This window comes from Dipodomys merriami, unplaced genomic scaffold (assembly GCF_024711535.1).
Source record: "Dipodomys merriami isolate MVZ:Mamm:240054 unplaced genomic scaffold, mDipMer1.0.p SCAF_28, whole genome shotgun sequence".
Taxonomy (NCBI): Eukaryota; Metazoa; Chordata; class Mammalia; order Rodentia; family Heteromyidae; genus Dipodomys; species Dipodomys merriami.
Genome location: NW_027204270.1, coordinates 5,411,347 through 5,427,722, shown reverse-complemented (window position 1 = coordinate 5,427,722; position 16,376 = coordinate 5,411,347). Strand labels below are relative to the sequence as shown.

Genomic DNA, 16,376 nt, shown 5'->3' with positions numbered 1-16,376 from the left:
CTAAACTGAACAACTCAACCAGCCAGTGGACCAAACCAACCTTTAAGTGGTATCATTTAATATTGAGGAATGGTAACATTGAGGATGTAAAGTGAGTGGTATTGGACATAATTAGCATTACATATATGCCAGTCCTTTGGCTTCACCTCAGTAAATAATTGTGTGTGTGTGTGTGTGTGTGTGTGTGTGTGTGTGTGTGTGTATGTATGTGCATATACATGTGTGTACTTGTACACGTGCGCATGCTGGTCTTTGGTGCTTGAACTTCGGGCCTGGGCTCTGTCTCTGAATATTTTTGCTCAAGGCCTATTGTTCTATACTTTTGCTTCTTGGTATTTAATTGGACGTAAGAGTTTCACAGACTTTGTTGCCTTGTCTGACTTTGAATTGCGATTCTCAGATCTCAGCCTTCTGGGTAGCTAGGATTATAGGTATGACTGCTGGCACCTGGCAAATAAGTTTTTTTTTGTTGTTGGTTGTGGAGGCTTGAACTCAGGGCGTGGTCACTGTCCCAGAGCTTTTCTGCTCAAGGCTAGCACTACCACTTTGAGCCATAGTTCCATTTCTGGTTTCCTGGTGGTTAATTGAAGGTCAGTTTCATGTGCTTTCCTGCCTGGGCTGACTTCAAACCAGGATCCTTAGATCTCAGCCTTAGATCTCAGCCTTCTGAGTAGCAGATTACAGGTGTGAGCCACCAGCACCTGAAGTTGTTGGTGCTTTTATTTTTGTTTTTTAATGTTTATGGACAATAGAAATAAGGACAATTACCCACACACAGGACTTGTGACTATAGAATTCTTTCTTTGATAGACATGTCTTTCCTTCACCTTGAATTAGCAAATGGCAAATCTATTCCTCTGTTTTTGCTACGTAAGTTGTTTTATGTTACATATTCCAATCATTTCATTAGTTTTGCTTTAATAAATGTGTAGTAGAATACCTATTCGAAGTGTATCAGTTTCTTTTATGTTTTCACTTTGAGCCTCTTTGAATATTCAGTAATATTGTAATGACATAAATTTGTAATAAAAAGAATCATTTAATGATGGGTCATTTCATGTTGAACTTGGCTGGGTCAAAGGCTTGGTGGTTGGTGTCTTGACATTGGTGGATGGCGTCTTGACGTTACATGGCCACTGTGTGGCTCCACTGTGCTCTCTGGAGTGTGGAGTGGTGAAGGGAGAGGGAGAGAAGGCAAGAAAGGTTCTTGCTTTGCTGCTGAGACAGGCCCTGCTTTTTGTGATGGATGCTCTGCTTGGAGAATTCAGCGTAGTATCTGTCCAGACACATGGCTCCCCCAACCATATAAATAATGCAGCAGTAGTGGTAACAAGAGTGAAAATCAAAATGCTGTTTGCTATCTTACCCTCTGCTTGCATTTTACAGAGTTGTGTTTCCTAAATAATCAGGTTCTTATAATAAGCCCATGACTGCATCCCTGATTCAGTGCTATTAAATGCTTTACACTCACTAGCATTTCCTGTGGGTCAGATGGTCTGACCAAGGCTTTACTTACATTATTTCATCATCATCCTAGTAGATATTACTATTGGTCACATTTTATTATTATTATTATTTTTGTGTCATGGGACTTAAATTCAGTGCTTGGGTGCTGGCCCTGAGCTTTTCTGCTCAAGGCTAGTTTTCTACTGCTTTGAGCCACAGCTCCCCTTGTAGTTTTCTGGTGGTTAATTGGAGATGAGAATCTCTTTCCTACCCAGGCTCGCTTTGATTTTAGCCTCCTGAGTAGCTAGGATTACAGGTGTCAACTACCAATGCCTGACTGTTGGTCACATCTTCAAGGTATTTGTTGATTTGGAGATGAGCATACAAAAATTGTCCAAGTTTAACCCTCGTAGTGACCAGCAGAGCAGAAAGAAAGAGCCCTCACCATCTATCTGACCCCAGAGTCTGAGCTTTTTACCATTTGGTGTGTTTGCTAAAGACTGAGAAGCTTTATGGGTGCTTGTGGCTCATTCTTGTGATCTTAGCTACTCAGGAAGCTGAGATCTAAAATGAAGGTTGGAAGCCAGTCCATGCAGAAAAGTCTTTGAGACTCTTTCTAACTAACCAGCAAAAAAGCTGCATGTGGCTCAAGCGGTTGAGCTCCAGCCATGAGTGAAAAGGCTGGAGTTGGGAGTGGGGCTTTAGTACAATCCCAGGTACTGACACCAGGCAACAAAAACAAAAATAAAAAGAAACAAACCTGGGAAGCTTAGTTGCTGGGATGAGGTGGGTCTTCTCTCATTATTCACTACTTCAAATTTCTCCCTAAAGTGGGCTGGGAAGGTGGCTCAGTGGTAGAGCGCTTGCCTTGCATGCATGAGGCCCTGGGTTCGATTCCTCAGCACCACATAAGCAAAAAGAAAAAAGCCAGAAGTGGCGCTGTGGCTCAAGTGGTAGAGCGCTAGCCTTGAGCTGAAGAGCTGAGGGACAGCGCCCAGGCCCAGAGTTCAGGCCCCACTATTGGACCAAAAAAAAAAAAAAAAAAAAAAAACACACCAAATTTCTCCCCAAAGTACAGTGGTGAAAATCAAATTGGACGTGTTACCTACAGAACTTAAAAAAAGTGAATTCCAGTGATGAGTGCCTTGTTGGAGGCCAATGAGCCTTTGAACTTACATCATTTCTGTTTTCTTTTGAGAAAGGAGGCATTTCTGCCTTCACCTGGCCATGTGCAGTTTGCTTGATTGTCTGCTTTTTGCCACCCTGTATGTGTGGAAATAGGAATATTACTCAGTTTGGTGGGGGCTTGCTAGTAGAGGGAGAGGCTAGATTCTCATCAGATTGTTCTTTAAAGGGAAAATGCTAGCTGGGCCCCGGTGGCTCATACCTGTAATCCTAGCTACTCAGGAGGCTGAGATCTGAGGATCATGGTTCAAAGCCAGCCCAGGCAGGAAAGTCCATGAGACTCTTATCTCCAGTAAACCACTAGAAAACCGGAAGTGGTGCTGTGGCTCATATGGTAGAGCGATCTCCTTGAGCTGAAGAGCTAAGGGGTAGTGCTCAAGTCCAGAGTTCAGGCCCTATAACTGACCAAAAAAAAAGTGTGTGTCAGGGGGGTGGGGTAGGGTGGTGAAGCTAGACATCAAACAACTTTGGAATTTGTAATTATAGGAATCTACATGAAAGGCTCCAGTATTACCTCAAGTGAGCTGATCTTTCTTAGGTCACTGTGACCCTCCATATAACCTGTGACCTTCCATTCAGCCTGTGATCTTTCATAGGCTTACTTGCTCCCACACTCCCTGGGAGCAGAGAAATTGAGGGTACACAAGTGTGCTGCTATTGGTAAAGCAGATGTTTCTTACTTGAAATGGAGTGCACTTAAAGTCTCGTGAATTAACCACTACTAACAACTGTGTTTACTATTGAAACTGGAAATGCAGATTTTGATTATAATTTAGCCAGCTCTCCTGTAAATGCGCTATTTTTAGTTTACATTTTTGCTGGCTGCAAGCCCTTTCCCAGTGTGTACTGACTCTTCAGTCACCACTGGCCATGTGGGTCAGTGTCCCCAGGGGCCCTGGGGACCCTGAGCACAGCGCAGGCAAGTGCACGCTGGGTGATGGCGCTTCTTGTGCCAATTACTGGCCTCTTGATGGTTTTTAATGCTGCAAATGGGGTCTGTTCTGATTGCATTCCATTCCTCTAATGGAAATCTAGGGGAGTGTATGCTTGTTTCCTTTCAAAGTTTATCCTAATAGCTCTTGGTGGTCATTGTAAAAATATCCATGTGAAACATAACAGATTGCAAATGAAATGGGATCCCGGTGTTTATTTTGCTACTGCCTAATGATACCTCTGTTTGAGTTATTGAATACTTTCAAAGCATAACCTTTATAGAGTGTTTCCACATCTTAATTTGCCACTTGGCACATTTAGTTCTAACAAAGCAGAACTAAAGCAAATTTTGCTTGCAAAGCTTTAATTTAGGGCTTCTTAAAGAATTATTAATGAACTTGGGAAGTATAAGGAAGCACTTTTTGTTGATAAAACAATAGCATTAAAATTCAGCAGCTTCCTCCAAGTCTATCCTTTGTGTTTGAGAGATACGGAGCTATACCACTGGTGAACTAATGATTGGTGGTAATTTGAAGCACTCAAGTTTTCCTTTTTTTTTTATTTTTCCTTTCTTATCAATCTTACACTCTTGTTAAAAGACCTTAGCTGATAAGGTTTATAACAAAGTAAACAAATAGGTAAGGTCTATTTTTAAAATTCATGCTGATTTCTTGAAGCCAGATGATATATTTGTACTTTTACTTAGAGCTTATATATATTTAAAGGCTGTTACTTCTTCTTCTTCTTCTTCTTCTTTTTTTTTTTTTTTTTTTGTCGGTTGTGGGGCTTGAACTCTGGGCCTGGGCGCTGTCCCTCAGCTCTTCAGCTCAAGGTGAGCGCTCTACTGCTTGAGCCACAGAGCTAGCTATATCCCGTTTTCTAGTGGCTTATTGGAGATAAGAGTCTCACAGACTTTCATGCCCTGGCTGGCTTTGAACCATTATTCTCAGATCTCAACCTCCTGGGTAGCTAGGATTACAGGCAGGAGCCACCAGCGCCTGGCTTAGGCTGTTACTTCTGAATGATAGGTTCTTATTTTTAGCTACTAAAATGATAGTGATTGACTTTATCAGTTCATTTCTACTTGTGGATTCATGGTCTTGGGGGTACATTATTACAGAGTGCCTAATTCAAGAGTCTTGCCTATAGGTGGCAAAATGTAGTGCAACTGCTCTATTGAAAAACAATTCAGTCTGCCAACTCCTTTGTCCTGGGTGTGCATAGTGCGTGTGTGTGTCTGTGTCTATGTGTATGTATTTTGTATTGGTCTTAGGTGACAAAACACATCACAGACTACTAATGGTATTTGTCAGTGGATTAAAAGAAGTGTGTGTGTGTGTGTGTGTGTGTGTGTGTGTTCTATTCCCCGGCAGTGGTAAGGATAAGATCTGACAAGTGCTGTCTCAAAGCCGTGTGTGTGTGTGTGTGTGTGTGTATGTGTGTGTGTGTGTGTGTGTGTGTGTGTGTGTGTGTGTCAAAGCCGTGTGTGTGTGTGTGTGTGTGTGTGTGTGTGTGTGTGTGTGTGTGTGTGTTCTACTCCCCGGCAGTGGTAAGGATAAGATCTGACAAGTGCTGTCTCAAAGCCACACCTTCCAGCTCTGTGGTGATTTTCTTTCTTTTTTTCTTTTTGGTTGGTCAAGAGCTTAAACTCTGGGCAGGGGTATTGTCCTTGAGCTCTTTTCTACTATTTGGAACCACAGCTCCACTTCCTGTTTTCCTAGTGATTAATGAGATGAGATCTGATGAAGATTTAAAGGCAGGGTAGGAAGATCAGTGAGACAGAATCTTCATCAGATCTCAGCCTCCTGATTAGACATGACCCACCAGTGCCTGGCTCAGTGAGATTTTTTTTTTAAATCAATAAATAATGTGACAAGTGCTACAGTGCCTACTCTGTAGGTATTGTAACAATCATCATAAGACTCACAGAAAAGAAGGGAATTGCCAGGTCATGAGCTAACAAGAAAATGGTTTCTAGACAGTTCATTTTAATGAATGGCTCTTTTTAATTTTTTAGCTGCATACATTAATCACACAGTATCTCATTGTGCTGTTTCCATTCTTTTTTTTTTTTTTTTTTGGCCCCCCCATGGGGCTTGAACTCTGGGCCTGGGCGCTGTCCTTCAGCTCTTCAGCTCAAGGTGAGTGCTCTACCACTTGATCTACAGTGCCACTTCCGGTTTTCTGGTGGTTTATTGGAGATAGGAGTCTCACGGTCTCTCCTGCCCTGGCTGGCTTTGAACCGTGATCCTCAGATCTCAGCCTCCTGAGTAGCTAGGGTTACAGGTGTGAGCCACCAGCGCCTGGCTAAAGGGAACTGATTTTTTTTTTTTTTTTTTGGTTAGTCGTGGGGCTTGAACTCTGAGCCTGGGCCCTGTCCTTCAGCTCTTCAGCTCAAGGCGAGTGCTCCACATATTGACTACATATTGACATATTGGCGTGAGCCACCGGCACTCAGCCTGTCAGTGAATTTTAAAAAGTAGCAAAGGTCTTAATTTCATTAATTTTAAATTTAATATAGGAAATATGTCCACTGGCTTTTAGAGTCAAATAATGCTGTAAATTTGTTTCAAAAATTTTGTTGTTAGGGCTGGGAAGGTAGCTCAGTGGTACAGTGCTTGCCTTGCATGCATGAGGTCCTGGCTTCAATTCCTCAGTACCATCTAAGCAGAAAAAACTGGAAGTGGTGCTTTGGATCAAGTGGTAGAACACTAGCCTTGAGGTGAAGAGCTAAGGGACAGCAGCGCTCAGGCCCAGAGTTCAGGCCCTACGACCGACCAAAAAAATTTGTTTTTGAGGGCTGGGAAAGTGGCTCAGTGGTAGAGTGCTTGCCTTGCATGCCTGAGGCCCTGAGTTCGATTCCTCAGCCCCACATAAGCAAAAAGGAAAAAGCCAGAAGTGGCGCTGTGGCTCAAGTGGTGGAGCGCTAGTCTTGAGCTGAAGAGCTGAGGGACAGTGCCCAGGCCCAGAGTTCAAGGTCCCACGACCGGAAAAAAATAAAAAATAAAAAAACATAGTCTAGGCTGGTCTCTTCACTTTTTTTTTTCCCCCCAGTCGGTTGTGGGGCCTGAACTCTGGACCTGGATGCTGTCCCTCAACTGTTCAGCTTTAAGGCTAGTGCTCTACCACTTGAGCCACAGTGCCACTTCTGGCTTTTTCTGCTTATGTGGTGCTGAGGAATTGAACCCAGGGCCTCATGCATGCTAGGCAAGTGCTCTACCACTGAGCCACCTTCCCAGCCCTGGTCTCAACTGTTGATTCTCCTGACACATCCTCCCAAATGTTTGGATCACCACCGATAAGGAGATACCACACTGGTTCCTGCTTTAACTTTTTTTTTTTTTTTTTTTTTCGGTTGGTCATGGGCTTGAAAGCTGGGCTTGGGTGCTGTCCCTCAGCTCTGCAGCTCAAGGAGAGTGCTCTACTGCTTGAGCCACAGGGACACTTCTTGTTTTCTGGTGGTTTATTGGAGATAAGAGTCTCACAGACTTTCCTGCCTAGGCTGGCTTTGAACCATGATCCTCAGATCTCAGCCTCCTGAGTAGCTAGGATTACAGGCCTGAGCCACTGGCGCTGGTCTCTGCTTTAACTTTTTAAACCTTTTCTTTTGTTACTTCACTAAATATTGCTTACTAAAGGATATGTTTATGTTTTCATTTTCAAATTTAGACATTGCTCATTGCATTCACCCAGTAAGAGGTGAAGATTTTGTCTTTTTACTTTAGCCATCTGCTTTCTTCTCTTCCCAGTGTCAGTATTTGGTGTTCATGTTAGTATCTGAATGTGCATTTTGTTGTAGCTCAAACACATATAGCACTCTGATTTAATTGTTTCTTCTACAACTTGTTTGGTTATTTTTCTGGAATTATTTTTGTCTTTGCTGAGTTTTGCATGTTCCTATCTCTGAATCTGTTTCCAGCAGAACTAAATGCAATGCATACTCCAAGCTGGGAAATCCTAGGTTATCTATAGATAACAGATTACAGGGGTGGGTGGGGTAGGGTGAACATTCCAGAACATCTCATCTTGATGTACTGTCAGCTAGGTGGTAAACCTAGCTGTGGGAAGGGGTCGTTTCCCTGTCATCCTTTAGAGACTGCTTTCACAGGATTTTGTGGTGTTGCCTCCCTGAGAGGGAGAAAGTGAATGTTTTGAGGCTCTGTGTGACTGAAATACCCTTTTTTGGGGGAGAGGGATCAGTTGTGGGGCTTGAACTCTGGGCCTGGGCGCTGTCCCTGTGCTCTTCAGCTCAAGGTAAGCACTCTACCACTTGAGTCACAGCACCACTTCTGGTTTTCTAGTGGTTTATTGGAGATAGGAGTCTCATGAACATTCTTGCCTGGGCTGGCTTTGAACTGTGATTCCTAGAGCTCAGCTTCCTGAGTAGCTAGGATTATAGGCATGAGCCACTGACACCTGGCTTGGAAATGCCTTTTTTAAAATTCATACTTTGCTCACAGTTTGGCTGGGAATTTTAGTTAGGATTCTATTATAGGTAGGTTTCACTAGATAGCCAATGAATAGAGCACCATGCCCTATTCAGGCGGGAAAAGAAGTTTATTTACTGAACTGCTATACCTACTGCATGGTGGAGAGGCATAGCTGAATAGGAAGGGGCCATGCACCCCTGGGCCAGGACTTATCTAGGCCAGGGACAGGAAGAGGTGTGGCCAGGTAGCGGAAAGGTGTGGCCACACTGGATCTGGATATGACCTCAGGGTCTGGGACCCTCCTGAGGTCAAATGGGAGGCATGTGACTAGAGGTGGCTCAGGATGTGACCTAGCAGGAGGGGAAGGTGACTGCTTCTATGTCTGCCAAGTTCCTAGGTAACAGATACTGGGCGGAAACTTAGCAAAGTGGTAGGGAGGTGTCTTTGTACAGACCTTACATATTCCTCTTATTGTCTTTCCCTCTCCCCATCTCCCTTTCTCCTTGCTTCCAGCTTGCTAGGCAGGCTCTCAGTCCCATCCTTTAGCTGTATTCTTTGGGGATACTGCCACTTACTCTTTTAGATAGAGTTTTGTCCAGGCTTGGTCCTGGACCTTGATCTTCTATCTATCCCTCCAAAGTAGCTGATACGATACTTTGAACCACCCTTGAAGTTTACTTTTAGAGATGGGGTCTTGTTAACTTTTTGTCAGGACTAACATCAAACTCTAATCCTTCAGATCTCTGCCTCTCAAGTATCTGGGATTATAATAGGCTTGTACCATCATTCCCAGTCCATTCCAATTTCCCTGAGAAGTCTGAGCATAGCAGTGTACATTATACTGAAAACTAGTAGGAGCCTTTTATGATTTGTTGTTTTTCAAATGCCTTTGGAAAGATAAGGTTATTCTAGCCAAGCATTTTGAACTGTAAGGAGAAAGATAAGGTTGAAAGAATGTCATTCACTCCCACTTGCTAAATGCAAGGTGCTTTAGTACCCCTAGGTGTATTGTAGAAGTATAAACATCAAAACATTTTATCTGAAACTATCAAATAAAAAAAACTACACTTAGTTTTTCTTTTTTACTTACCTTAGGATAAATGGCAAACTACTGTTTACTAACCCTGTGTGTTTGTATTTTAGAGCAAATGCAGCATTATGATACGTTTTCCAGGCATCCTTTGTACTTTTTTTGCTGCTGAGGGTTGAACCTCAGGCCTTTTGCCTGCTAAGCACACTCTACCACTGAGCTGCATCTCTAGCCCCATGAATTTTAAACTGAGTAGTTATGTGTATTAAAATAACTCCCTCTCTCTCTCCCTTTCTTCCTCCTCCCTCCTTCCCTCCTTCCCTCCTTCCCTCCCTCCTTTCCTTCCTTCCTTCCTTCCTTCCTTCCTTCCTTCCTTCCTTCCTTCCTTCCTTCCTTCCTTCCTTCCTTCCTTCCTTCCTTCCTTCCTTCCTTCCTTCCTTCCTTCACATTTAATCCAATTTATATGGAGTTTACAAATGAAAAAGCCATTGTTTTTTGCGGGGAGGGGCATGGTATTGAGGTTTGAACTCAGGGCCTCACACTTGCAGGTAGGCAGTCTGCCTCAATCCAAAGGAAATTAATTTTGATTGCTTGCCTAATAATGATAAGTAACCAAATAAGCAATAAATTACTGTATTTGAAATAAGAAAATTAAAAAAATATACTGGGGATGGAACTCAGGGTTTGGTGCTTGTTAGGCAAGTGCTCTATCACTCAAGCTACATCTCCCAGTCCTTTGTTCTATTTTATTTTTTCAGATTGAGTTTGGCAGCATTTGGCTGTGCTGCCCTTTCTTGGAGATTGTCTCTCTCCCAAGTAACTGTGTTAAAGACCTGGGCCACCACATCTAGTAGAATGATGTTGGATATGTTATCAATGTTTTAAACACCACAATAGAATTTAAAAAATGATTTCCTTGAAAGTAGAAATAAGACATTTACATTTTTGTTGTGTGCATACCAGTCCTGGGACTTGAACTCAGGGCCTGGATGCTGTCCCTGAGCTTTAATGTTCAATGGTATTTGGCTACCATTTTGAACCACAGCTCCAGTTTTGACTTATGGTGGTTAATTGCAGGTAAGAATTTCACGGACTTTGCTGCTGTAGCTGACTTTGAACTGTGGTCCTCAGATCTCAGCATTCTGAGTAGCTAGGATTACAGGTGTGAACCATCAGGACCAGGCTTGGTTTAGGTTTTTAGCAGGAGTATACATTTACCCATAGAGGGTTCAAAAAAGGAGTTTTTTTCCTTCCCAATATGGATCAAAGAAAAATTTCCATTCTTTTTACTTATACGAGTGTAATGAAGACCATGAGTGGTGACTCAGTCCTGTTATTCCAGCATTTAAAAGTGGAGAGCCAAGGGTGGTGAGTTCAAGGTCAGCCTGGACTGTCTCAAAACAAAACAAATGTTGGACTTGATGTATTCCAGCTATTTGTGAGGTAGTGTTATAATGTTTGATTTCAAGGAAAAAAAATTAATGAGATTATTTTTTAAATGAAAGAGCTGTGAGTGGGGGGCTCTGAAATGGTATAGTGCTTGTCTAGAGCATATGACCTGAGATTGAACTCCACAGTAGAGGGAAAACTAATTATTAAAAGTGGGTTAAGCCGGGTGCTGGTGGTTCATGCCTGTAATCCTAGCTACTAAGGAGGCTGAGATCTGAGGATCACGATTCAAAGCCAGCCCGGGCAGGAAAGTCTGTGAAATTCTTTTTTGGTCCCATCGTGGAGCCTGAACTCTGGGCATGGGTGCTGTCCCTCAGCTCTTCAGCTCAAGGCTAGTGCTCTGCCACTTGAGCCACAGCGCCACTTCCGGCTTTTTTCTTTTTGCTTATGTGGTGCTGAGGAATTGAACCCAGGGCCTCATGCATGCAAGGCAAGTGCTCTACCACTGAAGCACCTTCCCAGCCCGAGATTCTTTATTTCCAATAAACCACTCAAGAACTGGAAGTGGCGCTGTGGCTCAAGCGGTAGAGTGCTCGCCTTGAGCTGAAGAGTGCAGGGACAGCGCTCAGGCCCAGAGTTCAAGTCCCACAACTGACCCCCCCCCCCCCCAAAAAAAAAAAAAAGTGGGTTAATTAATAGGAAATGTGTAAAATGGCAGTACTAACTTTTCATTCTACTCAATGCTAATTGTTTTTGGGGAGAATTTTCTTAAGTGTTTGTTAATGTGGTTTTTCTTCAGTGTTAATCATAAAACAATTTATTGTGAACAGTTTATCTCCATGTTACTGAATTAGCTATTATGTATTATTGAAGGTCATCTTGCAAAATTTGGTACAAATTGAATGTCAGGCATTGTGGTTCACACCTGTAATTATGGCTGCTTGTGAGGCTGAGATTGGGAGGATTAGGCTTCAAGGCAATCCTGGGCAGAACCTCCAAACCTGCCCCCTCAAAAAGAAGCTGGTCATGGTGTTGTGCTTATGTCATCTCAAGAAGAACATAATAGGAGGACTGCAATATATACTGGCCTGGGCATAATAAACTTTAGACTATTCAGAAAATACCTAAAATCAAAATAACTAAGATTGGAGGCATGGTGCAAATGATATACCACATGCAAGGCCCTGAGTTAAAACCCCACAAAGAAAACTGAACTGCCACAAACAAAACTAAATAAAAAATATTTTATCCTGAGTATTATTTTAGGATAATACGGGTTTCTTGATATTTAGGCATCATTTTAGCCTGTGCCTGGGGAGATTAATCTTGGCTAGAAAAAATTAACAGCACTTCTGTCTAACACCTGACTAGAAACTGCAACCATGGCACCTTAGACTGTTAAAGCAAACACTTCTTCACCTTCTAGCACACACTGTTTTTAAAGCTATTCTGACCGACCTTCCTGAGAAAAAGACCAATATGACTCTGGCTACATCCTGTGGTTATTTCCATTAAAAAAAAAATTCTTTCTTTTAAAGGCCTTGACTATGAAAATGATTGATGTTCCAAAAAAATGTAAATAACAGAGGACTCATGTGTAATCTTTGCTAAGTTTTCAACAAAAGATAATAGAACCAGGTCAGCTTTTAATGTGGCTGTTTGTTCAGTGTCTACTACAATTGCAATGTCAGGAAAATCTCACCTTACAGGACTGCCATATTCTGGAGAGATTGTAAAGGAGACATTTAACAGTCATTTCCTTTGAATTGTGTGGGAATGAACATGCTTTCCATTATAATTATTTAAACCTACCCAGGACCAACTTGATAGTGTTTTCTCATGTTTTTCATTGTATACTACTTTGAAGATTGAAGGGAAGAGGGGTAATCAGTGTTTAGGTTTTCTTGTTGGAATTAATCAGATGATGAAAACATTAGAAGTTAGCCCAAATTTCCTTTTGTGTGGTTAAATTATGTTTCCTTCAGGTAAATATTTGTCTTTTCTGGTCAGTTAAAATTAAACTGCAGGTTTGGCCGTCTCACTTGCCTCTAATCTCCCCCAGAAGAGCACACAAAAAACTACCCTGTCTTGTTCCTGTCACGTCTTCTGGAAATTGTGGTTTTTAAGTCCTGTTTGGCCAGTTTGTGAGCAGATACTTTGAATTGGAGTTTTCTGACATTTTTGGTGGAGAAGTGATTGATTTTTTGGTAGAAAGGACTGGATCAGTGGTTGTTGAACAGGAGAAATTGTATTGGTTTTTCTTTCCCTCCCTCCCTCCCTCTCTCCTTCCTTCCCTCCCTCCCTCCCTCCTTTCTTTCCTTCTGTGGTACTGGTTTGATTTTAGGGCCTTACCTTACTAGGCTGGAACTAGGCTAGCACTAGGCTGGCTAGAGTCACTTTTATAGACTGTTTTTTTTTTTGTTTTTGTTTTTTCCTTCTCTTGGTCCTTAGGTTTGAATGTCTGGGCATTGTCCTTGAGCTCTTTTGCTCAAAGTTGGTGTTGTACTACTTGAGTTATACCTCAATTTCTGGCTTTTTGTTTTGGTGGTTAATTGGAGGTAAAGTCTCATAGACTTCAGGCTTTGAACTGGGATTGGTTCTCAACCTCTCCTGAGTTGCTAGGAATACTGGTGTGAGCCACTGGCACCTGACCTTATGATTTTATTTGACAAGAGTCTACTGGAGATGAAATACTAAAAAAATAGTTATCTGAGTAATATTAAAAAGGTCAAATCAGTATTTTTAATTTGTGTATATTATCTTAATTATACAGATATCTAAGCTGATAAATATTTTCAGTTCTTTTTTTTTTCCCCCTTTGGTTGGTTGTCTAGCATGAACTCTGGGCCTGGACACTGTCCCTGAGCTCTTCAGATCAAGACTAGTGCTCTGCCACTTGTTTTTTTTTTTTTTTGGTCGGTCGTGGGGCTTGAACTCTGGGCCTGGGTGCTGTCCCTCAGTTCTTCAGCTCAAGGCAAGTGCTCTACCACTTGAGCTACAGCGCCACTTCCGGTTTTCTGGTGGTTTATTGGAGATAGGAGTCTCACGGTCTCTCCTGCCCGGGCTGGCTTTGAACCGAGATCCTCAGATCTCAGCCTTCTGAGTAGCTAGGAGTACAGGTGTGAGCCACCAGCCCCCGATGTCACTTGGACATAATAGTCTCACAAACTTGGGCTGGGAAGACGGCTCAGTGGTAGAGTGCTTGCCTTGTATGCATGAGGCCATGGGTTTGATTCCACAGCACCATATAAACAGAAAAAGCCAGAAGTGGCACTGAGTCTCAAAAACTTTCCTGCCTGGGGCTGGCTTTGAACCATGATCCTCAGATTTCAGCCTCCTGAGTAAGCTAGGATTACAGGTGTGAGCCACCGGTGCCTGGCATATTTTCAGTTCTTAGTATAATGATTCTGGTTGGGGTTTTGATTTGTCTTAGGCTGACTTTCGCTAAATTTGGCTATGTGTTCTCACAGATCTTATAGCCAGTAGAAGACACTGGACTTTTACAAGGGGCCTTGTTCTTAGCATTTCTGAAGTGTGCAAGGGCTTTGGGTTCTTTTGTAAGTCTTAAAAAAAAATCTGCGTGTGCCAAATGAAGAAATTTTTCTTCTTAACTGTTTTTGTCCTTGCATAGGATCTTACATTTCTACTTTGTAATTCTATCTATATATCTTGAGACATCTAGAGAATTTTTAAGTAGAGATGAAAATATGCGGTCTAGAACTCTCCTCCCTACATGTCTAAAGTGGTTTTAAGTCTGGTTTTGCAGTTTATATCCATGAGATGCTGTACACTGTTCAACACTAACCCTGTATCTAACCACTGATTGATGACTTAGGTCTAGGTTCTCACCCTTAGCATTATGTCTCTCTAATAAATAGAGATGTATGTTGCTCACTCCTGCTACCAGAAGGGTACAGTTTAGTAATATTTGATACTTTGTTATTTCACGAGATAGTACTTGAAATACTTAGTAGCAATTTATTTTTAATATATGTTTGGGGATGTGCTAGAATTGTAAAACATAAAGAAAAGTTAATCAGTGCCCAAACTTAGTGTTGTATTTATATATTTAATTGTGGAATGTGTGTTGTTCAGTTTTACTCACAGCCAATTTGGCTTGAGCTTTACCATCTGATATTATTTCTCATTATTTTTCAAGAGTCTTATTAGGTAGATTTCAAGAGTATTTATCTGGCTTGAAATTAATTCATGAGTTTTATTGCTGAATAAAAAACTATTAAGATGCTTGCGTTAACTCAAATTGCAACTCAGTTTTCTATAACTCATGGAATGTTTGCCTTATTATTGCAATATATTTGTTCATAGTTCTTTGTCTTTTTCTTGTGGATAGATATATCACCAACCTGTTGATTTCTTTCTTTCTTTTTTTTGGTCCGGTCGTGGGCCTGAACTCTGGGCCTGGGCGCTGTCCCACAGCTCTTCAGCTCAAGGATAGTGCTCTACCACTTGAGCCACAGCGCCACTTCCAGCTTTTTTCTTTTTGCTTATGTGGTGCTGAGGAATCGAACCCAGGGCCTCAGGCATGCAAGGCAAGCACTCTACCACTGAGCCACCTTCCCAGCCCTTGATTTCTTATTTTTATATTTCTGTTCACTAGCTCTTTACATACAAATAAGCATATATGAGCAAATTATTAAATATTGATTTATGGAAAGATTTATGACAAAGAAATAGCTAGGTAATTAGAAAGGTTATTTAAAAATTCATATTCATGTATGTTGGGCCTGAATTTGGGTTTAAGGTTTGTAAACTGAAGCTTAGGTGAGTTACTTATTAACAAAATAAAGTGATTCCTTCAGTAGTTTTTTTGTGTTTTAGTATTGTCAATTTTGATTTTACATGCATTTTAGAATATCAATAATAATTTCCTTTCATAAAGAAATGTGCGGTTAATACTAGCACTAGGTCAGCAGGAATATCTTGGGATGGTGCTAGGGAAATCAGGATCAGTGTGGAAGAACATTTTCATTTGATTGAGGCTGATTTAAGAGTGTCCAATAGAATAGCATTGTGGCAAACCTATTGGGCATTTGCAAATGTGGGCCTGTTGCTAAGAAATAAGGTTGGCTGGGAAAAATAAAATTTTGGAAGCATTAGCATAGTAACAGCTTGAGAGCAAATTTCCTCACTCATTAGAGATGCCAGAGTATGATTAAGCACAAGTAGACATGTCTAGGATTGCTTAAATTTAGGAAGGCATCATCAAAGAAAATGGAGAATAGCCAGAAAAGTAAAGAGATCCAGGCGAGTACAGTCCAGACCCAGAATAAGAGTGCCTTAACAGAACCCACTGATGGTGATGGTAAGAGTGTAAATCCGCCCAGTTTTTGGAGGACAGTTTGAATCTCTCTGACCAAAATGGTATATATCTGTTGAATTAGCAGAAATACATACATGCACAAAGTTGCATACAAGAAGTTTGTTGTAATAGTATTTATAAAAGCAAAAAACAAACAAAAGCCAGGCATTGGTGGCTCTCGCCTGTAATCCTAACTACTCAGGAGGCTGAGATCTGAGGATCACAGTTCAAAGCCAGCCCGGGTAAGAAAGTCCGTGATGGGCTGGGAAGGTGGCTCAGTGGTAGAGTGCTTGCCTTGCATGCATGAGGCCCTGGGTTCGATTCCTCAGCACCACATAAACAGAAAAAGCCGGAAGTGGCACTGTGGCTCAAGCGGTAGAGCACTCGCCTTGAGCTGAAGAGCTGAGGGACAGCGCCTAGGCCCAGAGTTCAGGTCCACGACCAGCAAAAAAAAAAAAAAAAAAAAAAAAAAAAAAAAAAAAAAAGAAAGTCCGTGAGACTCATCTCCAATAAACCACTCAGAAAACCGGAAGTGGTAATGTGGCTCAAGTAGTAGAGTGCTAGCCTTGAGCTGAAGAGCTGAGGGATAGCACTTAGGCCCAGAGTTTAAGCCCCACAACCGACTAAACAAATAAAAAATAAA

General features: G+C 41.8%; 1 protein-coding gene across 2 annotated transcripts in view; it reads left to right on the top strand.

Annotated features, from left to right (window-relative positions):
* Positions 1 to 16,376, top strand: part of Rere (arginine-glutamic acid dipeptide repeats) — a 402,127-nt gene that overhangs the window by 78,701 nt on the left and 307,050 nt on the right. The gene's annotated exons all lie outside the window — the stretch shown is intronic.